Below are 27,242 nucleotides of genomic sequence, written 5' to 3' on the forward strand. Positions count from 1 at the left end.
TAAATTGCATCGGAATTACATAGGAAAGGCACAATGCCGACTTAAGTACAAGAAGACTGACTCGCCTTACTGTCTATGTTTTGAACCATTTCTGTGACACTAGTTATAGCTTCCGATGCTTCACTCCAGGTTTAGTGTATCCCTTGGATCTTCTTATTGACGATGAAACCCAGAAATTGCATCGGAATTAAATAGAAAAGTCACTATGCCGACTTAAGTACAAGATGACTGACTCTTCTTACAGACTATGTTTTGAACCTTTCCTGTGTCACTAGTTATAGATTCCGATGCTTGACTTCAGGTTTACTGTATCCCTTGGACCTTCTTATTGACGATGAAACACAGAAATTGCATCGGAATTAAATACAAAAGGCAAAATGCCGACTTAAGTACAAGAAGACTGACTCTTCCTACTGTCTATGTTTTGAACGATTCCTGTGACACTAACTATAGATTCCGATGCTTCACTTCATTTTTACTGTATCCCTCTGACCTTATTGACGATGAAACACAGAAATTGCATCGGAATTAAATACAAAAGGCACAATACCGACTTAAGTACAAGAAGTCTGACTTTTCTTACTGTCTATGTTTTGAACCACTCCTGTGACACTAGATACGGATTACGATTCTTCACTCCAGGTTTACTGTATCCCTTGGACCTTCTTATTAACGATAATACACAGAAATTGGATCGGAATTAAATAGAAAAGGCACAATGCCGACTTAAGTACAAGAAGACTGAGTCTTCTTACTGTCTATGCTTTGAACCATTCCTTTGACACTAGTTATAGATTCCGATGCTTGACTTCAGGTTTACTGTATCCCTTGGACCTTCTTATTGACGATGAAACACAGAAATAGCATCGGAATTTAATACAAAAGGCACAATGCCGACTCAAGTACATGATGACTGACTCTTCTGACTGTCTATGTTGTGAACCATTCCTGTGACACTAGTTATAGATTCCGATGCCTCACTTCAGGTTTACTGTATCGGTCTGACCCTCTTATTGACGATGAAACACAGAAATTGCATCGGAATTAAATACATAAGTCACAATACCGACTTAAGTACAAGAATACTGACTCTTCTTACTGTCTATGTTTAGAACCACTCCTATGACACTAGATATAGATTCCGATGCTTCACTTCAGGTTCACTGTATCATTTGGACCCTCTTATTGACGATGAAACACAGAAATTACATCGGAATTAAATACAAAAGGCACAATGCCGACTTAAGTACAAAAAGACTGACTCTTCTTACTGACTATGATTTGAACCATTCCTGTGACACTAGTTATGGATTCCGATGCTTCACGTCAAGTTTACTGTATCCCTTGGACCTTCTTATTGACGATGAAACACTGTCTATGTTTGAACCATTGCATTGACTCTAGTTATAGATTCCGATGCTTCATTTCAGGTTTACTGTTTCCCTTGGACCTTCTTATTAACGATGAAACAATGAAATTGCATCGGAATTAAATACAAAAGGCACAATGCCGACTTAAGTACATTAAGACTGATTTTTCTTACTGACTATGTATTGAATCATTCCTGTGACACTAGTTATATATTCCGATGCTTCACTTTAGGTTTAATGAATCCCTTGGACCTTCTTATTGACGATGAAACACAGAAATTGCATCGGAATTAAATACAAAAGGCACAATGCCGACTTAAGTACAAGAAGGCTGACTCTTCTTACTGTCTATGTTTTGAACCATTCCTGTGACTCTAGTTATAGATTCCGATGCTTCACTCCAGGTTTACTGTATCCCTTGCACCTTCTTATTGACGATGAAACACAGGAATTGCATCGGAATTAAATACAAAAGGCACAATGCCGACTTAAGTACAAGAAGATTGACTCTTCCTACTGTCTATGTTTTGAACCATTCCAGTGACTTTAGCTATAGATTCCGATTCTTCACTTCATTTTTACTGTATCCGTCTGACCTTATTGACGATGAAACACAGAAATTGCATCGGAATTATATCCAAAGGCACAATACCGCCTTAAGTACAAGAAGACTGACTCTTCTTACTGTCTATGTTTTGAACCACTCCTGTGACACTTGATATAGGATCCGATGCTTCACTTCAGGTTTACTGTATCCCTTGGACCTTCTTATTGACGATGAAACGCAGAAATAGCATCGGAATTCAATACAAAAGGCACAATGCCGACTCAAGTAGAAGAAGACTGACTCTTCTGAGTGTCTATGTTGTAAACCATTCCAGTGACACTAGTTATAGATTCCGATGCCTCACTTCAGGTTTACTGTACCGGTCTGACCTTCTTATTGACGATGAAACACAGAAATTGCTTCGGAATTAAATACAAAATGCACAATGCCGACTTAAGTACAAAAAGATTGACTCTTCTTACTGACTATGTTTTGAACCATTCCTGTGACACTAGTTATAGATTCCGATGCTTCACTTCAGGTTTACTGTATCCCTCTGACCTTCTTATTGACGATGAAACACATAAATTGCATCGGAATTAAATAGAAAAGGCACAATGCCGACTTAAGTGCAAGAAGACCGACTCTTCTCACTGACTATATTTTGAACCATTCCTGTGACACTAGTTATAGATTCCGATGCTTCACTTCAGGTTTGCTGTATCCCTTGGACCTTGTTATTGACGATGAAACACATAAATTGCATCGGAATTAAATACAAAAGGCACAATGCCGACTTAAGTACAAGATGAGTGACTCCTCCTACTGTCTATGCTTTGAACCATTCCTGTGACACTAGTTATAGATTCCGATGCTTCACTGAAGGTTTACAGTATCCCTTGGACCTTCTTATTGGCGATGAAACACAGAAATGGCATCGGAATTAAATACAAAAGGCACAATGACGACTTATGTACAAGAAGAGTGACTCTTCTTACTGACTATGTTTGAACCATTCCTGTGACACTAGTTATAGATTCCGATGCTTCACTTCAGGTTTACTGTATCCCTTGGACCTTCTTATTGGCGATGAAACACAGAAATGGCATTGGAATTAAATACAAAAGGCACAATGCCGACTTTAGTACAAGAAGACTGACTCTTCTTACTGTTTATGTTATGAACCATTCCAGTGACGCTAGTTGTAGATTCCGATGCTTCACTTCAGGTTTATTGTATAACTTGGACCTTCTTATTGACGACGAAACACAGAAATAGCGTCGGAAAGAAATAGAAGAGGCACAATGCCGACTTAAGTACAAGAAGACTATCTCTTCCTACTGTCTATGTTTTGTACCATTCCTGTGACACTAGTTATAGATTCTGACGCTTCACTTCAGGTTTACTGTATCCCTTGGACTTTCTTATTAACGATGATACACATAAATTGCATCGGAATTAAATACAAAAGGCACAATGCCGTCTTAAGTACAAGAAGACTGACTCTTCTTACTGTCTATGTTATGGAACCATTCCTGTGACACTAGTTATAGATTCCGATGCTTCACTTCAGGTTTACTGTATCCCTTGGACCTTCTTATTGGCGATGAAACACAGAAATGGCATCGGAATTAAATACAAAAGGCACAATGCCGACTTAAGTACAAGAAGATTGACTCTTCCTACTGTCTATGTTTTGAACCATTCCTGTGACACTAGCTATAGATTCCGATTCTTCACTTCATTTTTACTGTATCCGTCTGACCTTATTGACGATGAAACACAGAAATTGCATCGGAATTATATCCAAAGGCACAATACCACCTTAAGTACAAGAAGACTGACTCTTCTTACTGTCTATGTTTTGAACCACTCCTGTGACACTTGATATAGGATCCGATGCTTCACTTCAGGTTTACTGTATCCCTTGGACCTTCTTATTGACGATGAAACGCAGAAATAGCATCGGAATTTAATACAAAAGGCACAATGCCGACTCAAGTAGAAGAAGACTGACTCTTCTGAGTGTCTATGTTGTGAACCATTCCAGTGACACTAGTTATAGATTCCGATGCCTCACTTCAGGTTTACTGTATCGGTCTGACCTTCTTATTGACGATGAAACACAGAAATTGCATCGGAATTAAATAGAAAAGGCACAATGCCGACTTAAGTGCAAGAAGACCGACTCTTCTCACTGACTATATTTTGACCCATTCCTGTGACACTAGTTATAGATTCCGATGCTTCATTTCAGGTTTACTGTATCCCTCTGACCTTCTTATTGACGATGAAACACATAAATTGCATCGGAATTAAATAGAAAAGGCACAATGCCGACTTAAGTGCAAGAAGACCGACTCTTCTCACTGACTATATTTTGACCCATTCCTGTGACACTAGTTATAGATTCCGATGCTTCACTTCAGGTTTGCTGTATCCCTTGGACCTTGTTATTGACGATGAAACACATAAATTGCATCGGAATTAAATACAAAAGGCACAATGCCGACTTAAGTACAAGATGACTGACTCCTCCTACTGTCTATGCTTTGAACCATTCCTGTGACACTAGTTATAGATTCCGATGCTTCACTTCAGGTTTACTGTATCCCTTGGACCTTCTTATTGGCGATGAAACACAGAAATGGCATTGGAATTAAATACAAAAGGCACAATGCCGACTTTAGTACAAGAAGACTGACTCTTCTTACTGTTTATGTTATGAACCATTCCAGTGACGCTAGTTGTAGATTCCGATGCTTCACTTCAGGTTTATTGTATAACTTGGACCTTCTTATTGACGATGATACACATAAATTGCAACGGAATTAAATACAAAAGGCACAATGCCGTCTTAAGTACAAGAAGACTGACTCTTCTTACTGTCTATGTTTGGAACCATTCCTGTGACACTAGTTATAGATTCCGATGCTTCACTTCAGGTTTACTGTATCCCTTGGACCTTCTTATTGGCGATGAAACACAGAAATGGCATCGGAATTAAATCGAAAAGGCACAATGCCGACTTAAGTAAAAGAAGACTGACTCTTCCTACTGTCTATGTTTTGAACCATTCCTGAGACACTAGTTATAGATTCCGATGCTTCACCTCCGGTTATCTGTATCCCTTTGACCTTCTTATTGACGATGAAACACAGAAATTGCATCGGAATTAAATAGAAAAGGCACAATGCTGACTTAAGTACAAGAAGACTGACTCTTCTTACTGTCTATGTTTTGAACCATTCCTGTGACGCTAGTTACTGATTCCGATGCTTTACTTCAGGTTTACTGAATCCCTTGGACCTTCTTATTGGCGATGAAACACAGAAATTGCATCGCAATTAAATAGAAAATGCACAATGCCGACTTAAGTACAAGAAGACTGATTGTCCTTTCTGACTATGTTATGAACCATTCCTGTGATTCTAGTTATAGATTCCGACGCTTCACCTCAGGTTTACTGTATCCCTCTCACCTTCTTACTGACGATGAAACACAGCAATTGGATCGGAATTAAATAGAAAAGTCACAATGCCGAGTTAAGTACAAGAAGACAGACTCTTCTTACTGTCTATGTTTTGAACTATTCCTGTGATACTAGTTATAGATTCCGATGCTTCACTCCAGGTTTACTGTATCCCTTGGTACTTCTTGTTGACGATGAAACTCAGAAATTGCATCGGAATTAAATAGAAAAGGCACAATGCCGACTTAAGTACAAGAAGACCGACTCTTCTCACTGACTATGTTTTGAACCATTCCTGTGACACTAGTTATAGATTCCGATGCTTCACTTCAGGTTTACTGTATCCCTTGGACCTTCTTATTGACGATGAAACACATAAATTGCATCGGAATTAAATACAAAAGGAACAATGCCGACTTAAGTACAAGATGACTGACTCCACCTACTGTCTATGTTATGAACCATTCCTGTGACACTAGTTATGGATTCCGATGCTTCACTTCAGGTTTACTGTATCCCTTGGACCTTCTTATTGGCGATGAAACACGGAAATGGCATCGGAATTAAATACAAAAGGCACAATGCCGACTTAATTACAGGAAGACTGACTCTTCTTACTGACTATGTTTTGAACCATTCCTGTGACACTAGTTATAGATTCCGATGCTTCACTCCAGGTTTACTGTATATCTTGGACCTTCTTATTGACGATGAAACACCGAAATTGCATCGGAATTAAATACAAAAGGCACAATGCCGACTTAAGTACATGAAGACTGACTCTCCTTGCTGACTATGTTTTGAACCATTCCTGTGACACTAGTTATAGATTCCGATGCTTCACTTCAGGTTTACTGTATCCGTTGGACCTTCTTATTGACGATGAAACACAGAAATTGCATCGGAATTAAATACAAAAGGCATAATGCCGACTTAAGTACAAGAAGACTGACTCTTCTTACTGATTATATTTTGAACCATTCCTGTGACACTAGTTATTGATTCCGATGTTTCACTTCAGGTTTACTGTATCCCTTGGATCTTCTTATTGATGATGAAACACAGAAATTGCATCGGAAATAATACAAAAAGCACAATGCCGACTTAAGTACAAAAAGACTGACTCTTTCTACTGACTATGTTTTGAACCATTCCCGTGACACTAAGTATAGATTCCGATGCTTCACTTCAGGTATACTGTATCCCTTGGACGTTCTTATTGACGATGAAACACAGAAATTGCGTCGGAATTAAATACAAAAGGCACAATGCAGACTTCAGTTCAAGAAGACTGACTAATCCTACTGTCTATGCTTTGAACCATTCCTGTGACATTAGTTTAAGATTCCGATGCTTCACTTCAGGTTTACTGTATCCTTTGCACCTTCTTATAGGCGATGAGACACAGAAATTGCATCGAAATGAAGTAGAAATGGCACAATGCCGACTTAAGTACAAGAAGACTGACTCTTCCTACTGTCTATGTTTTGAACCATTCCTGTGACACTAGTTATAGATTCCGTTGCTTCACCTCCGGTTATCTGTATCCCTCTGATCTTCTTATTGACGATGAATCACAGAAATTGCATCGGAATTAAATACAAAAGGCACAATGCCGACTTAAGTACAAGAAGACTGACTCTTCTTACTGACTATGTTTTGAACCATTCCTGTGACACTAGTTATAGATTCCGATGCTTCACTCCAGGTTTACTGTATAGCTTGGACCTTCTAATTGACGATGAAACACCGAAATTGCATCGGAATTAAACACAAAAGGCACAATGCCGACTTAAGTACATGAAGACTGTCTCTCCTTGCTGACTATGTTTTGAACCATTCCTGTGACACTAGTTATAGATTCCGATGCTTCACTTCAGGTTTACTGTATCCGTTGGACCTTCTTATTGACGATGAAACACAGAAATTGCATCGGAATTAAATACAAAAGGCATAATGCCGACTTAAGTACAAGAAGACTGACTCTTCTTACTGATTATATTTTGAACCATTCCTGTGACACTAGTTATTGATTCCGATGCTTCACTTCAGGTTTACTGTTACCCTTGGACCTTCTTATTGGCGATGACACACAGAAATTGCATCGCAATTAAATAGAAAGAGCACAATGCCGACTTAAGTACAAGATGACTGATTGTCCTTACTGACTATGTTATGAACCATTCCTGTAATTCTAGTTATAGATTCCGACGCTTCACCTCAGGTTTACTGTATCCCTCTCACCTTCTTACTGACGATGAAACACAGAAATTGCATCGGAATTGAATAGAAAAGTCACAATGCCGACTTAAGTACAAGAAGACTGACTCATCTTACTGACTATGTTTGAACCATTCCTGTGACACTAGTTATAGATTCCGATGCTTCACTTCAGGTTTACTGTATCCCTTATGCCTTCTTATTGACGATGAAACACAGAAATTGCATCGGACTTTAAGAGAAAAGGCACAATGCCGAATCAAGTACAAGAAGCCCGCTCTTCTAACTGACTATGTTTGGAACCATTCCTGTGACACTAGTTATAGATTCCGATGCTTCACTTCAGCTCTACTGTGTCCATCTGACCTTCTTATTAAAGATGAAACACAGAAATAGCATCGGAATTATATACAAAAGGCACAATGCTGACTTAAGTACAAGAAAACTGACTCTTCTTACTGACTATGTTTTGAACCATTCCTGTGACACTAGTTATAGATTCCGATGCTTCACTTCAGGTTTACTGTATCCCTTGGACGTTCTTATTGACGATGAAACACATAAATTGCATCGGAATTAAATACAAAAGGCAAAATGCCGACTTAAGTACAAGAAGACTGACTCTACTTACTGTCTATGTTTTGAACCATTCCTGTGACACTAGTTATGGATTCCGATGCTTCACTCCAGGTTTACTGTATCCCTTGGACCTTCTTATTGACAATGAAACACAGAAATTGCATCGGAATTGGATGCAAAAGGCACAATGCCGACTTAAGTACAAGAAGACTGACTCTTCATACTGACTATATCTTGAGCCTTTCCTGTGACACTAGTTATAGATTTCGATGCTTCACTTCAGGTTTACTGTATCCCTTGGATCTTCTTATTGACGATGAAACACAGAAATTGCATCGGAATTAAATACAAAAGTCACAATGCCGACTTAAGTACAAGAAGACTGATTCTTCTTACTGTCTATGTTTGAACCATTCCTGTGACGCTATTTATAGATTCCGATGCTTCACTTCAGGTTTACTGTATCCCTTGGACCTTCTTATTGATGACGAAACACAGAAATTGCATCGGAATTAAATAGAAAAGGCACAATGCCGACTTACGTACAAGAAGACTGCCTCTTCCTACTGTCTATGTTTTGAACCATTCCTGTGACACTAGTTATGGATTCCGATGCATCACTTCAGGTTTACTGAATTCCTTGGACCTTCTTATTGACGATGAAACACAAAAATTGCATCGGAATTAAATACAAAAGGCACAATGCCGACTTAAGTAGAAGAAGACTGACTCTTCTTACTGTCTATGCTTTGACCCATTCCTGTGACACTAGTTATAGATTCCGATGCTTCACTCCAGGTTTACTGTATCGCTTGGACCTTCTTATTGACGATGAAACACCGAAATTGCATCGGAATTAAATACAAAAGGCACAATGCCGACTTAAGTACATGATGACTGACTCTCCTTGATGACAATGTTTTGAACCATTCCTGTGACACTAGTTATAGATTCCGATGCTTCACTTCAGGTTTACTGTATCCCTCTGACTTTCTTAGTGACGATGAAACACAGAAATTGTATTGGAATTAAATACAAAAGGCACAATGCCGACTTAAGTGCAAGAAGACTGACTATTCTTACTGTCTATGTTTTGAACCATTCCTGTGACACTAGTTATAGATTCCAATGCTTCACTCCAGGTTCACTGTATCCCTTGGTACCTCTTATTGACGATGAAATTCAGAAATTGCATCGGAATTAAATAGAAAAGGCACAATGCCGACTTAAGTACAAGAAGACCGACTCTTCTCACTGACTATGTTTTGAACCATTCCTGTGACACTAGTTATAGATTCCGATGCTTCACTTCAGGTTTACTGTATCCCTTGGACCTTCTTATTGACGATGAAACACATAAATTGCATCGGAATTGAATACAAAAGGCACAATGCCGACTTAAGTACAAGATGACTGACTCCTCCTACTGTCTATGTTTTGAACCAATCCTGTGACACTAGTTATAGATTCCGATGCTTCACTTCAGGTTTACTGCATCCCTTGGACCTTCTTATTGGCGATGAAACACAGAAATTGCATAGGAATTAAATACAAAAGGCACATTGCCGACTTAAGTACAAGAAGACTGACTCTTCTTACTGACTATGCTTTGAACCATTCCTGTGACACTAGTTATAGATTCCGATGCTTCACTTCACGTTTGCTGAATCCCTTGGATATTCTTATTGACGATGAAACACAGAAATTGCATCAGAATTAAATACAAAAGGCACAGTGCCGACTTAAGTACAAGAAGACTGACTCTTCTTACTGTTTACGTTTTGAACCATTCCAGTGACGCTAGTTGTAGATTCCGATGCTTCACTTCAGGTTTATTGTATAACTTGGACCTTCTTATTGATGACGAAACACAGAAATAGCGTCGGAATTAAATACAAAAGGCACAATGCCGACTTAAGTACATGAAGACTGACTCTCCTTGCTGACTATGTTTTGAACCATTCCTGTGACACTAGTTATAGATTCCGATGCTTCACTTGAGGTTTACTGTTTCCGTTGGACCTTCTTATTGACGATGAAACACAGAAATTGCATCGGAATTAAATAAAAAAGGCATAATGCCGACTTAAGTACAAGAAGACTGACTCTTCTTACTGATTATATTTTGAACCATACCTGTGACACTAGTTATTGATTCCGATGCTTCACTTCAGGTTTACTGTATCCCTTGGATCTTCTTATTGATGATGAAACACAGAAATTGCATCGGAAATAATACAAAAAGCACAATGCCGACTTAAGTACAAAAAGACTGGCTCTTTCTACTGACTATGTTTTGAACCATTCCCGTGACACTAAGTATAGATTCCGATGCTTCACTTCAGGTTTACTGTATCCCTTGGACGTTCTTATTGACGATGAAACACAGAAATTGAATCGGAATTAAATGCCGACTTAAGTACAAGAACACTGACTCTTCTTACTGACTATGATTTGAACCATTCCAGTGAAACTAGTTGTAGATTCCGATGCTTCACTTCAGGTTTACTGTATCCCTCTGACTTTCTTAGTGACGATGAAACACAGAAATTGTATTGGAATTAAATGCAAAAGGCACAATGCAGACTTCAGTACAAGAAGACTGACTATTCCTACTGTCTATGTTTTGAACCATTCCTGTGACATTAGTTACAGATTCCGATGCTTCACTTCAGGTTTACTGTATCCTTTGCACCTTCTTATTGGCGACGAAACACAGAAATTGCATCGGAATTAAACAGAAAAGGCACAATGCCGACTTAAGTACAAGAAGACTGACTCTTCCTACTGTCTATGTTTTGAACCATTCCTGTGACATTAGTTACAGATGCCGATGCTTCACTTCAGGTTTACTGTATCCTTTGCACCTTCTTATTGGCGACGAAACACAGAAATTGCATCGGAATTAAATACAAAAGGCACAATGCCGACTTAAGTACAAATAGACTGACTCCTCCTACTGTCTATGTTTTGAACCAATCCTGTGACACTAGTTATAGATTCCGATGCTTCACTTCAGGTTCACTGTATCCCTTGGATCTTCTTATTGACGATGAAACACAGAAATTGCATCGGAATTAAATGCCGACTTAAGTACAAGAAGACTGACTCTTCTTACTGACTATGATTTGAACCATTCCAATGATACTAGTTGTAGATTCCGATGCTTCACTTCAGGTTTACTGTATCCCTCTGACCTTCTTATTAACGATGAAACACCGATATTGCATCGGAATTAAATAGAGAAGGCACAATGCCGACTTAAGTACAAGAAGACCGACTCTTCCAACTGTCTATGTTTTGAACCATTCCTGTGACACTAGTTATAGATTCCGATGCTTCACCTCAGGTTCACTGTATCCCTCTGACCTTCTTATTGACTATGAAACACAGAAATTGCATCGGAATTAAATAGAAAAGGCACAATGCTGTCTTAAGTACAAGCAGACTGACTCTTCTTAGTGTCTATGTTTTGAACCATTCCTGTGACGCTAGTTACAGATTCCGTTGCTTCACTTCAGGTTTACTGTATCCCTTGGACCTTCTTATTGACGATGAAACACAGAAATTGCATCGGAATTAAATTCAAAAGGCACAATGCCGACTTAAGTACAAGAAGACTGACTCTTCTTACTGACAATGTGTTGAACCATTCCTATGACACTATTTAGAGATTCCGATGCTTCACTTCAGGTTTACTGTATCCCTCTGACCTTCTTATTGTCGATAAAACACAGTAATTGCATCGGAACTTAATTGAAAAGGGCACAATGCCGACTTAAGTACAAGACGACTGACTCTTCTTACTGACTATGTTTTGAACCATTCCTGTGACACTAGTTGTATATTCCGATGCTTCACTTCAGGTTTACTGCATCCCTAGGACCTTCTTATTGACGATGAAACACAGAAATTGCATCGGAACTAAATACAAAAGGCACAATGCCGACTTATGTATAAGATGACTGACTCTTCCTACTGTCTATGTTTTGAACCATTCTTGAGACATTATTTATGGATTCCAATGCTTCACTTCAGGTTTACTGAATCCTTTGGACATTCTTATTGGCGACGAAAAACAGAAATTGCATCGGAATTAATTAGAAAAGGCACAATGCCGACTTAAGTACCTGAAGACTGACTCATCTTACTGTCTATGTTTTGAACCATTCCTGTGACACTAGTTATGGATTGCGATGCTTCACTTCAGGTTTACTGTATCCCTTGGACCTTCTTATTGACGATTAAACACAGATATTGTCTCGGAATTAAATACAAAAGGCACAATGCCGACTTAAGTACAAGAAGACTGACTCTTCCTACTGTCTATGTTTGAACCATTCCATTGACAGTAGTTATAGACTCCGATGCTTCACTTCAGGTTTACTGTTTCCCTTGGACCTTCTTATTGACCACTAAACAATGAAATTGCATCGGAATTAAATACAAAAGGCACAATGCCGACTTAAGTACATGAAGACTGACTCTTCTTACTGACTATGCTTTTAACCACTCCTGTGACACTAGTTGTAGATTCGGATGCTTCACATAAGGTTTACTGTATCCCTTGGACCTTTTTATTGACGATGAAACACAGAAATTGCATTGTAATTAAATACAAAAGGCACAATGCCGACTTAAGTACAAGATGGATGACTCTTCTTACTGTCTATGATTTGAACCATTCCTGTGACACTAGTTATAGATTCCGATGCTTCACTCTAGGTTTACTGTGTACCTTGGACCTTCTTATTGACGATGAAATACAGAAATTGGATCGGAATTAAATACAAAAGGCACAATGCCGACTTAAGGACAAGAAGACTGAATCTTCTTACTGCCTATTTTTTGAACCATTCCTGTGACACTAGTTATACATTCCGATGCTTCACTTCAGGTTTACTGTATCCCTCAGACCTTCTTATTGACGATGAAACACAGAAAATGCATCGGAATTAAATACAAAAGGCACAATGCCGACTTAAGTGCAAGAAGACTGACTCTTCTTACTGTCTATGTTTTGAACCATTCCTGTGACACTAGTTATAGATTCCGATGCTTCACACCAGGTATACTGTATCCCTTGGAACTTCTTAATGACGATGAAACACCGAAATTGCAACGGAATAAAATAGAAAAGGCACAATGCCGACTTAGGTACAAGAAGACTGACTCTTGTTACTGAGTATGTTTTAAACCATTCCTGTGACACTAGTTATGGATTCCGATGCTTCACTTCATTTTTACTGTATACCTTGGACTTTTTTATTAACGATGAAACACAGAAATTGCATCGGAATTAAATACATAGAGCACAATGCCGACTTAAGTACAAGAAGACCGACTCTTCTTACTGTCTATGTTTTGAACCATTCGTGTGAGACTAGTTATAGATTTCGATGCTTCACCTCGGGTTATCTGTATCCCTCTGACCTTCTTATTGAAGATGTAACACAGAAATTGCATCGGAATTAAATCGAAAAGGCATAATGCCGACTAAAGTACAAGAAGACTGACTCTTCTCACTGACTATGTTTTGAACCACTCCTGTGACACTAATTATAGATTCCGGTGCTTCAGTTCAGGTTTACTGTATCCCTTGGACCTTCTTATTAACGATGATACACATAAATTGCATCGGAATTAAATACAAAAGGCACAATGCCGACTTAAGTACAAGATGACTGACTCTTCCTACTGTCTATGTTTGGAACCATTCCTGTGACACTAGTTATAGATTCCGATGCTTCACTTCAGGTTTACTGAATCCCTTGGACCTTCTTATTGACGATGAAACACAAAAATTGCATCGGAATTAAATACAAAAGGCACAATGCCGACTTAAGTACAAGAAGACTGACTCTTCTTACTGTCTATGTTTTGAACCATTCCTGTGACACTAGTTATAGATTCCGATGCTTCACCTCCGGTTATCTGTATCCCTCTGACCTTCTTATTGACGATGAAAGACAGAAATTGCATCGGAATTAAATAGAAAAGGCACAATGCCGACTTAAGTACAAGAAGACTGACTCTTCTTACTGTCTATGTTTTGAACCATTCCTGTGACGCTAGTTACAGGTTCCGATGCTTCACTTCAGGTTTACTGTATCCCTTGGACATTCTTATTGGCGATGAAACACAGAAATTGCATCGCAATTAAGTAGAAAAAGCACTATGCCGACATAAGTACAAGAAGACTGATTGTCCTTACTGACTATGTTATCAACCATTCCGGTGATTCTAGTTATAGATTCCGACGCTTCACGTCAGGTTTACTGTATCCCTCTCACCTTCTTACTGACGATGAAACACAGAAATTGCATCGGAATTAAATAGAAAAGTCACAATGCCGACTTAAGTACAAGAAGACTGACTCGTCTTACTGACTATGATTTGAACCATTCCTGTGACACCAGTTAGAGATTCCGATGCTTCACTTCAGGTTTACTGTATCCCTTGGACCTTCTTATTGACGATGAAATACAGAAATTGAATCGGAATTAAATGCCGACTTAAGTACAAGAACACTGACTCTTCTTACTGACTATGATTTGAACCATTCCTGTGACACTAGTTATAGATTCCGATGCTTCACCTCAGGTTCACTGTATCCCTCTGACCTTCTTATTGACGATGAAACACAGAAATTGCATCGGAATTAAATAGAAAAGGCACAATGCCGTCTTAAGTTCAAGCAGACTGACTCTTCTTAGTGTCTATGTTTTGAACCATTCCTGTGACGCTAGTTACAGATTCCGATGCTTCACTTCAGGTTTACTGTATCCCTTGGACCTTCTTATTGACGATGAAACACAGAAATTGCATCGGAATTAAATACAAAATTCACAATGCCGACTTAAGTACAAGAAGACTGACTCTTCTTACTGACTATGTGTTGAACCATTCCTGTGACACTATTTGGAGATTCCGATGCTTCCCTTCAGGTTAACTGTATCCCTCTGACCTTCTTATTGTCGATTAAACACAGTAATTGCATCGGAATTAAATTGAAAAGGTTACAACGCCGACGTAAGTACAAGAAGACTGACTCTTCTTACTGTCTATGTTTTGAACCATTCCGGTGACACTAGTTATAGATTCCGATGCTCCACTTCAGGTATACTGTATCTCTTGGACCTTCTTATTGACGATGAAACACAGAAGTTGCATCGGAATTAAATACAAAAGGCACAATGCCGACTTAATTACAAGAAGACTGACTCTTCTTACTGACTATGTTTTGAACCATTCCTGTGACACTAGTTATAGATTCCGATGCTTCACTCCAGGTTTACTGTATATCTTGGACCTTCTTATTGACGATGAAACACCGAAATTGCATCGGAATTAAATACAAAAGGCACAATGCCGACTTAAGTACATGAAGACTGACTCTCCTTGCTGACTATGTTTTGAACCATTCCTGTGACACTAGTTATAGATTCCGATGCTTCACTTCAGGTTTACTGTATCCGTTGGACCTTCTTATTGACGATGAAACACAGAAATTGCATCGGAATTAAATACAAAAGGCATAATGCCGACTTAAGTACAAGAAGACTGACTCTTCTTACTGATTATATTTTGAACCATTCCTGTGACACTAGTTATTGATTCCGATGTTTCACTTCAGGTTTACTGTATCCCTTGGATCTTCTTATTGATGATGAACCACAGAAATTGCATCGGAAATAATACAAAAAGCACAATGCCGACTTAAGTACAAAAAGACTGACTCTTTCTACTGACTATGTTTTGAACCATTCCCGTGACACTAAGTATAGATTCCGATGCTTCACTTCAGGTATACTGTATCCCTTGGACGTTCTTATTGCCGATGAAACACAGAAATTGCATCGGAATTAAATACAAAAGGCACAATGCAGACTTCAGTTCAAGAAGACTGACTAATCCTAGTGTCTATGCTTTGAACCATTCCTGTGACATTAGTTTAAGATTCCGATGCTTCACTTCAGGTTTACTGTATCCTTTGCACCTTCTTATAGGCGATGAGACACAGAAATTGCATCGAAATGAAGTAGAAATGGCACAATGCCGACTTAAGTACAAGAAGACTGACTCTTCCTACTGTCTATGTTTTGAACCATTCCTGTGACACTAGTTATAGATTCCGTTGCTTCACCTCCGGTTATCTGTATCCCTCTGATCTTCTTATTGACGATGAAACACAGAAATTGCATCGGAATTAAATACAAAAGGCACAATGCCAACTTAAGTACAAGAAGACTGACTCTTCTTACTGACTATGTTTTGAACCATTCCTGTGACACTAGTTATAGATTCCGATGCTTCACTCCAGGTTTACTGTATAGCTTGGACCTTCTAATTGACGATGAAACACCGAAATTGCATCGGAATTAAACACAAAAGGCACAATGCCGACTTAAGTACATGAAGACTGTCTCTCCTTGCTGACTATGTTTTGAACCATTCCTGTGACACTAGTTATAGATTCCGATGCTTCACTTCAGGTTTACTGTATCCGTTGGACCTTCTTATTGACGATGAAACACAGAAATTGCATCGGAATTAAATACAAAAGGCATAATGCCGACTTAAGTACAAGAAGACTGACTCTTCTTACTGATTATATTTTGAACCATTCCTGTGACACTAGTTATTGATTCCGATGCTTCACTTCAGGTTTACTGTTACCCTTGGACCTTCTTATTGGCGATGAAACACAGAAATTGCATCGCAATTAAATAGAAAGAGCACAATGCCGACTTAAGTACAAGATGACTGATTGTCCTTACTGACTATGTTATGAACCATTCCTGTAATTCTAGTTATAGATTCCGACGCTTCACCTCAGGTTTACTGTATCCCTCTCACCTTCTTACTGACGATGAAACACAGAAATTGCATCGGAATTGAATAGAAAAGTCACAATGCCGACTTAAGTACAAGAAGACTGACTCATCTTACTGACTATGTTTGAACCATTCCTGTGACACTAGTTATAGATTCCGATGCTTCACTTCAGGTTTACTGTATCCCTTAGGCCTTCTTATTGACGATGAAACACAGAAATTGCATCGGACTTTAAGAGAAAAGGCACAATGCCGAATCAAGTACAAGAAGCCCGCTCTTCTAACTGACTATGTTTGGAACCATTCCTGTGACACTAGTTATAGATTCCGATGCTTCACTTCAGCTCTACTGTGTCCATCTGACCTTCTTATTAAAGATGAAACACAGAAATAGCATCGGAATTATATACAAAAGGCACAATGCTGACTTAAGTACAAGAAAACTGACTCTTCTTACTGACTATGTTTTGAACCATTCCTGTGACACTAGTTATAGATTCCGATGCTTCACTTCAGGTTTACTGTATCCCTTGGACGTTCTTATTGACGATGAAACACATAAATTGCATCGGAATTAAATACAAAAGGCAAAATGCCGACTTAAGTACAAGAAGACTGACTCTACTTACTGTCTATGTTTTGAGCCATTCCTGTGACACTAGTTATGGATTCCGATGCTTCACTCCAGGTTTACTGTATCCCTTGGACCTTCTTATTGACAATGAAACACAGAAATTGCATCGGAATTGGATGCAAAAGGCACAATGCCGACTTAAGTACAAGAAGACTGACTCTTCATACTGACTATATCTTGAGCCTTTCCTGTGACACTAGTTATAGATTTCGATGCTTCACTTCAGGTTTACTGTATCCCTTGGATCTTCTTATTGACGATGAAACACAGAAATTGCATCGGAATTAAATACAAAAGTCACAATGCCGACTTAAGTACAAGAAGACTGATTCTTCTTACTGTCTATGTTTGAACCATTCCTGTGACGCTATTTATAGATTCCGATGCTTCACTTCAGGTTTACTGTATCCCTTGGACCTTCTTATTGATGACGAAACACAGAAATTGCATCGGAATTAAATAGAAAAGGCACAATGCCGACTTACGTACAAGAAGACTGCCTCTTCCTACTGTCTATGTTTTGAACCATTCCTGTGACACTAGTTATGGAGTCCGATGCATCACTTCAGGTTTACTGAATCCCTTGGACCTTCTTATTGACGATGAAACACAAAAATTGCATCGGAATTAAATACAAAAGGCACAATGCCGACTTAAGTAGAAGAAGACTGACTCTTCTTACTGTCTATGCTTTGACCCATTCCTGTGACACTAGTTATAGATTCCGATGCTTCACTCCAGGTTTACTGTATCGCTTGGACCTTCTTATTGACGATGAAACACCGAAATTGCAACGGAATTAAATACAAAAGGCACAATGCCGACTTAAGTACATGATGACTGACTCTCCTTGATGACAATGTTTTGAACCATTCCTGTGACACTAGTTATAGATTCCGATGCTTCACTTCAGGTTTACTGTATCCCTCTGACTTTCTTAGTGACGATGAAACACAGAAATTGTATTGGAATTAAATACAAAAGGCACAATGCCGACTTAAGTACAAGAAGACTGACTATTCTTACTGTCTATGTTTTGAACGATTCCTGTGACACTAGTTATAGATTCCAATGCTTCACTCCAGGTTCACTGTATCCCTTGGTACCTCTTATTGACGATGAAATTCAGGAATTGCATCGGAATTAAATAGAAAAGGCACAATGCCGACTTAAGTACAAGAAGACCGACTCTTCTCACTGACTATGTTTTGAACCATTCCTGTGACACTAGTTATAGATTCCGATGCTTCACTTCAGGTTTACTGTATCCCTTGGACCTTCTTATTGACGATGAAACACATAAATTGCATCGGAATTAAATACAAAAGGCACATTGCCGACTTAAGTACAAGAAGACTGACTCCTCCTACTGTCTATGTTTTGAACCAATCCTGTGACACTAGTTATAGATTCCGATGCTTCACTTCAGGTCTACTGCATCCCTTGGATATTCTTATTGACGATGAAACACAGAAATTGCATCAGAATTAAATACAAAAGGCACAGTGCCGACTTAAGTACAAGAAGACTGACTCTTCTTACTGTTTACGTTTTGAACCATTCCAGTGACGCTAGTTGTAGATTCCGATGCTTCACTTCAGGTTTATTGTATAACTTGGACCTTCTTATTGATGACGAAACACAGAAATAGCGTCGGAATTAAATACAAAAGGCACAATGCCGACTTAAGTACATGAAGACTGACTCTCCTTGCTGACTATGTTTTGAACCATTCCTGTGACACTAGTTATGGATTCCGATGCTTCACTTGAGGTTTACTGTTTCCGTTGGACCTTCTTATTGACGATGAAACACAGAAATTGCATCGGAATTAAATAAAAAAGGCATAATGCCGACTTAAGTACAAGAAGACTGACTCTTCTTACTGATTATATTTTGAACCATACCTGTGACACTAGTTATTGATTCCGATGCTTCACTTCAGGTTTACTGTATCCCTTGGATCTTCTTATTGATGATGAAACACAGAAATTGCATCGGAAATAATACAAAAAGCACAATGCCGACTTAAGTACAAAAAGACTGGCTCTCTCTACTGACTATGTTTTGAACCATTCCCGTGACACTAAGTATAGATTCCGATGCTTCACTTCAGGTTTACTGTATCCCTTGGACGTTCTTATTGACGATGAAACACAGAAATTGCATCGGAATTAAATGCCGACTTAAGTACAAGAACACTGACTCTTCTTACTGACTATGATTTGAACCATTCCAGTGTTACTAGTTGTAGATTCCGATGCTTCACTTCAGGTTTACTGTATCCCTCTGACTTTCTTAGTGACGATGAAACACAGAAATTGTATTGGAATTAAATGCAAAAGGCACAATGCAGACTTCAGTACAAGAAGACTGACTATTCCTACTGTCTATGTTTTGAACCATTCCTGTGACATTAGTTACAGATTCCGATGCTTCACTTCAGGTTTACTGTATCCTTTGCACCTTCTTATTGGCGACGAAACACAGAAATTGCATCGGAATTAAACAGAAAAGGCACAATGCCGACTTAAGTACAAGAAGACTGACTCTTCCTACTGTCTATGTTTTGAACCATTCCTGTGACATTAGTTACAGATGCCGATGCTTCACTTCAGGTTTACTGTATCCTTTGCACCTTCTTATTGGCGACGAAACACAGTAATTGCATCGGAATTAAATACAAAAGGCACAATGCCGACTTAAGTACAAGATGACTGACTCCTCCTACTGTCTATGTTTTGAACCAATCCTGTGACACTAGTTATAGATTCCGATGCTTCACTTCAGGTTCACTGTATCCCTTGGATCTTCTTATTGACGATGAAACACAGAAAATGCATCGGAATTAAATGCCGACTTAAGTACAAGAAGACTGACTCTTCTTACTGACTATGATTTGAACCATTCCAATGATACTAGTTGTAGATTCCGATGCTTCACTTCAGGTTTACTGTATCCCTCTGACCTTCTTATTAACGATGAAACACCGATATTGCATCGGAATTAAATAGAGAAGGCACAATGCCGACTTAAGTACAAGAAGACCGACTCTTCCAACTGTCTATGTTTTGAACCATTCCTGTGACACTAGTTATAGATTCCGATGCTTCACCTCAGGTTCACTGTATCCCTCTGACCTTCTTATTGACTATGAAACACAGAAATTGCATCGGAATTAAATAGAAAAGGCACAATGCTGTCTTAAGTACAAGCAGACTGACTCTTCTTAGTGTCTATGTTTTGAACCATTCCTGTGACGCTAGTTACAGATTCCGTTGCTTCACTTCAGGTTTACTGTATCCCTTGGACCTTCTTATTGACGATGAAACACAGAAATTGCATCGGAATTAAATTCAAAAGGCACAACGCCGACTTAAGTACAAGAAGACTGACTCTTCTTACTGACAATGTGTTGAACCATTCCTGTGACACTATTTAGAGATTCCGATGCTTCACTTCAGGTTTACTGTATCCCTCTGACCTTTTTATTGTCGATAAAACACAGTAATTGCATCGGAATTTAATTGAAAAGGGCACAATGTAGACTTAAGTACAAGAAGACTGACTCTTCTTACTGACTATGTTTTGAACCATTCCTGTGACACTAGTTGTATATTCCGATGCTTCACTTCAGGTTTACTGCATCCCTAGGACCTTCTTATTGACGATGAAACACAGAAATTGCATCGGAACTAAATACAAAAGGCACAATGCCGACTTATGTATAAGATGACTGACTCTTCCTACTGTCTATGTTTTGAACCATTCTTGAGACATTATTTATGGATTCCAGCGCTTCACTTCAGGTTTACTGAATCCTTTGGACATTCTTATTGGCGACGAAAAACAGAAATTGCATCGGAATTAATTAGAAAAGGCACAATGCCGACTTAAGTACAAGATGGATGACTCTTCTTACTGTCTATGATTTGAACCATTCCTGTGACACTAGTTATACATTCCGATGCTACACTCCAGGTTTACTGTATACCTTGGACCTTCTTATTGACGATGAAATACAGAAATTGGATCGGAATTAAATACAAAAGGCACAATGCCGACTTAAGGACAAGAAGACTGAATCTTCTTACTGCCTATTTTTTGAACCATTCCTGTGACACTAGTTATACATTCCGATGCTTCACTTCAGGTTTACTGTATCCCTCAGACCTTCTTATTGACGATGAAACACAGAAAATGCATCGGAATTAAATACAAAAGGCACAATGCCGACTTAAGTGCAAGAAGACTGACTATTCTTACTGTCTATGTTTTGAACCATTCCTGTGACACTAGTTATAGACTCCGATGCTTCACACCAGGTATACTGTATCCCTTGGACCTTCTTAATGACGATGAAACACCGAAATTGCAACGGAATAAAATAGAAAAGGCACAATGCCGACTTAGGTACAAGAAGACTGACTCTTGTTACTGAGTATGTTTTAAACCATTCCTGTGACACTAGTTATGGATTCCGATGCTTCACTTCATTTTTACTGTATACCTTGGACTTTTTTATTAACGATGAAACACAGAAATTGCATCGGAATTAAATACAAAGAGCACAATGCCGACTTAAGTACAAGAAGACCGACTCTTCTTACTGTCTATGTTTTGAACCATTCGTGTGAGACTAGTTATAGATTTCGATGCTTCACCTCGGGTTATCTGTATCCCTCTGACCTTCTTATTGAAGATGAAACACAGAAATTGCATCGGAATTAAATCGAAAAGGCATAATGCCGACTTAAGTACAAGAAGACTGACTCTTCTCACTGACTATGTTTTGAACCATTCCTGTGACACTAGTTATAGATTCCGATGCTTCACTTCAGGTTTACTGAATCCCTTGGACCTTCTTATTGACGATGAAACACAAAAATTGCATCGGAATTAAATACAAAAGGCACAATGCCGACTTAAGTACAAGAAGACTGACTCTTCTTACTGTCTATGTTTTGAACCATTCCTGTGACACTAGTTATAGATTCCGATGCTTCACCTCCGGTTATCTGTATCCCTCTGACCTTCTTATTGACGATGAAAGACAGAAATTGCATCGGAATTAAATAGAAAAGGCACAATGCCGACTTAAGTACAAGAAGACTGACTCTTCTTACTGTCTATGTTTTGAACCATTCCTGTGACGCTAGTTACAGGTTCCGATGCTTCACTTCAGGTTTACTGTATCCCTTGGACATTCTTATTGGCGATGAAACACAGAAATTGCATCGCAATTAAGTAGAAAAAGCACTATGCCGACATAAGTACAAGAAGACTGTTTGTCCTTACTGACTATGTTATCAACCATTCCGGTGATTCTAGTTATAGATTCCGACGCTTCACGTCAGGTTTACTGTATCCCTCTCACCTTCTTACTGACGATGAAACACAGAAATTGCATCGGAATTAAATAGAAAAGTCACAATGCCGACTTAAGTACAAGAAGACTGACTCGTCTTACTGACTATGATTTGAACCATTCCTGTGACACCAGTTAGAGATTCCGATGCTTCACTTCAGGTTTACTGTATCCCTTGGACCTTCTTATTGACGATGAAATACAGAAATTGAATCGGAATTAAATGCCGACTTAAGTACAAGAACACTGACTCTTCTTACTGACTATGATTTGAACCATTCCTGTGACACTAGTTATAGATTCCGATGCTTCACCTCAGGTTCACTGTATCCCTCTGACCTTCTTATTGACGATGAAACTAAGAAATTGCATCGGAATTAAATAGAAAAGGCACAATGCCGTCTTAAGTTCAAGCAGACTGACTCTTCTTAGTGTCTATGTTTTGAACCATTCCTGTGACGCTAGTTACAGATTCCGATGCTTCACTTCTGGTTTACTGTATCCCTTGGACCTTCTTATTGACGATGAAACACAGAAATTGCATCGGAATTAAATACAAAATTCACAATGCCGACTTAAGTACAAGAAGACTGACTCTTCTTACTGACTATGTGTTGAACCATTCCTGTGACACTATTTGGAGATTCCGATGCTTCCCTTCAGGTTAACTGTATCCCTCTGACCTTCTTATTGTCGATTAAACACAGTAATTGCATCGGAATTAAATTGAAAAGGTTACAACGCCGACGTAAGTACAAGAAGACTGACTCTTCTTACTGTCTATGTTTTGAACCCCACTTCAGGTATACTGTATCTCTTGGACCTTCTTATTGACGATGAAACACAGAAGTTGCATCGGAATTAAATACAAAAGGCACAATGCCGACTTAAGTACAAGAAGACTGACTCTTCTTACCGACTATGATTTGAACCATTCCTGTGACACTAGTTAGAGATTCTGATGCTTCACTTCAGGTTTACTGTATCCCTTGGACCTTCTTAATGACGATGAAACACAGATAGTGCATCGGAATTAAATACAAAAGGCCCAATGCCAACTTAAGTACAAGAAGACTGACTCTTCCTATTGTGTATGTTTTGAACCATTCCTGTGACACTAGTTATAGATTCCGATGCTTCACTTCAGGGTTACTGTATCCCTCTGACCTTCTTTTTGACGATGAAACACAGATATTGCATCGGAATTAAATAGAAAAGGCACAATGCCGACTTAAGTACAGGAAGACTGACGCTTCTTACTGACTATATCTTGATCCAATCCTGTGACACTAGTTATAGATTCCGATGCTTCACTTCAGGTTTACTGTATCCCTTGGACCTTCTTATTGACGATAAAACACAGCAATTGCATCGGAATTAAATACAAAAGGGACTATGCCTACTTAAGTACAAGAAGACTGACTCTTCTTACTAACTATGTTTTGAACCATTCCTGTGACACTAGTTATAGATTCCGATGCTTCACGCCAGGTATACTGTATCCCTTGGACCTTCTTAATGACGATGAAACACCGAAAGTGCAACGGAATTAAATAGAAAAGGCACAATGCCGACTTAGGTACAAGAAGACTGACTCTTGTTACTGTGTATGTTTTAAACCATTCCTGTGACTCTAGTTATGGATTCTGATGCTTCACTTCATTTTTACTGTATACCTTGGACCTTTTTATTAACGATGAAACACAGAAATTGCATCGGAATTAAATACAAAAGGCACAATGCCGACTTAAGTACAAGAAGACTGACTCTTCTTACTGATTATATTTTGAACCATACCTGTGACACTAGTTATAGATTCCGATGCTTCACCTCAGGTTCACTGTATCCCTCTGACCTTCTTATTGACTATGAAACACAGAAATTGCATCGGAATTAAATAGAAAAGGCACAATGCTGTCTTAAGTACAAGCAGACTGACTCTTCTTAGTGTCTATGTTTTGAACCATTCCTGTGACGCTAGTTACAGATTCCGTTGCTTCACTTCAGGTTTACTGTATCCCTTGGACCTTCTTATTGACGATGAAACACAGAAATTGCATCGGAATTAAATTCAAAAGGCACAATGCCGACTTAAGTACAAGAAGACTGACTCTTCTTACTGACAATGTGTTGAACCATTCCTGTGACACTATTTAGAGATTCCGATGCTTCACTTCAGGTTTACTGTATCCCTCTGACCTTCTTATTGTCGATAAAACACAGTAATTGCATCGGAATTTAATTGAAAAGGGCACAATGCCGACTTAAGTACAAGAAGACTGACTCTTCTTACTGACTATGTTTTGAACCATTCCTGTGACACTAGTTGTATATTCCGATGCTTCACTTCAGGATTACTGCATCCCTAGGACCTTCTTATTGACGATGAAACACAGAAATTGCATCGGAACTAAATACAAAAGGCACAATGCCGACTTATGTATAAGAAGACTGACTCTTCCTACTGTCTATGTTTTGAACCATTCTTGAGACATTATTTATGGATTCCAATGCTTCACTTCAGGTTTACTGAATCCTTTGGACATTCTTATTGGCGACGAAAAACAGAAATTGCATCGGAATTAATTAGAAAAGGCACAATGCCGACTTAAGTGCAAGAAGACTGACTCTTCTTACTGTCTATGTTTTGAACCATTCCTGTGACACTAGTTATAGATTCCGATGCTTCACACCAGGTATACTGTATCCCTTGGACCTTCTTAATGACGATGAAACACCGAAATTGCAACGGAATAAAATAGAAAAGGCACAATTCCGACTTAGGTACAAGAAGACTGACTCTTGTTACTGAGTATGTTTTAAACCATTCCTGTGACACTAGTTATGGATTCCGATGCTTCACTTCATTTTTACTGTATACCTTGGACTTTTTTATTAACGATGAAACACAGAAATTGCATCGGAATTAAATACAAAGAGCACAATGCCGACTTAAGTACAAGAAGACCGACTCTTCTTACTGTCTATGTTTTGAACCATTCGTGTGAGACTAGTTATAGATTTCGATGCTTCACCTCGGGTTATCTGTATCCCTCTGACCTTCTTATTGAAGATGAAACACAGAAATTGCATCGGAATTAAATCGAAAAGGCATAATGCCGACTTAAGTACAAGAAGACTGACTCTTCTCACTGACTATGTTTTGAACCACTCCTGTGACACTAATTATAGATTCCGGTGCTTCAGTTCAGGTTTACTGTATCCCTTGGACCTTCTTATTAACGATGATACACATAAATTGCATCGGAATTAAATACAAAAGGCACAATGCCGACTTAAGTACAAGATGACTGACTCTTCCTACTGTCTATGTTTGGAACCATTCCTGTGACACTAGTTATAGATTCCGATGCTTCACTTCAGGTTTACTGAATCCCTTGGACCTTCTTATTGACGATGAAACACAAAAATTGCATCGGAATTAAATACAAAAGGCACAATGCCGACTTAAGTACAAGAAGACTGACTCTTCTTACTGTCTATGTTTTGAACCATTCCTGTGACACTAGTTATAGATTCCGATGCTTCACCTCCGGTTATCTGTATCCCTCTGACCTTCTTATTGACGATGAAAGACAGAAATTGCATCGGAATTAAATAGAAAAGGCACAATGCCGACTTAAGTACAAGAAGACTGACTCTTCTTACTGTCTATGTTTTGAACCATTCCTGTGACGCTAGTTACAGGTTCCGATGCTTCACTTCAGGTTTACTGTATCCCTTGGACATTCTTATTGGCGATGAAACACAGAAATTGCATCGCAATTAAGTAGAAAAAGCACTATGCAGACATAAGTACAAGAAGACTGATTGTCCTTACTGACTATGTTATCAACCATTCCGGTGATTCTAGTTATAGATTCCGACGCTTCACGTCAGGTTTACTGTATCCCTCTCACCTTCTTACTGACGATGAAACACAGAAATTGCATCGGAATTAAATAGAAAAGTCACAATGCCGACTTAAGTACAAGAAGACTGACTCGTCTTACTGACTATGATTTGAACCATTCCTGTGACACCAGTTAGAGATTCCGATGCTTCACTTCAGGTTTACTGTATCCCTTGGACCTTCTTATTGACGATGAAATACAGAAATTGAATCGGAATTAAATACAAAAGGCACAATGCCGACTTAAGTAGAATATGACCGACCCTTCTTACTGTCTATGTTCAGAACCATTCATGTGACAA

The sequence above is a fragment of the Schistocerca serialis genome, chromosome 3 (genome assembly GCF_023864345.2).
Source record: "Schistocerca serialis cubense isolate TAMUIC-IGC-003099 chromosome 3, iqSchSeri2.2, whole genome shotgun sequence".
Lineage (NCBI taxonomy): Eukaryota > Metazoa > Arthropoda > Insecta > Orthoptera > Acrididae > Schistocerca > Schistocerca serialis.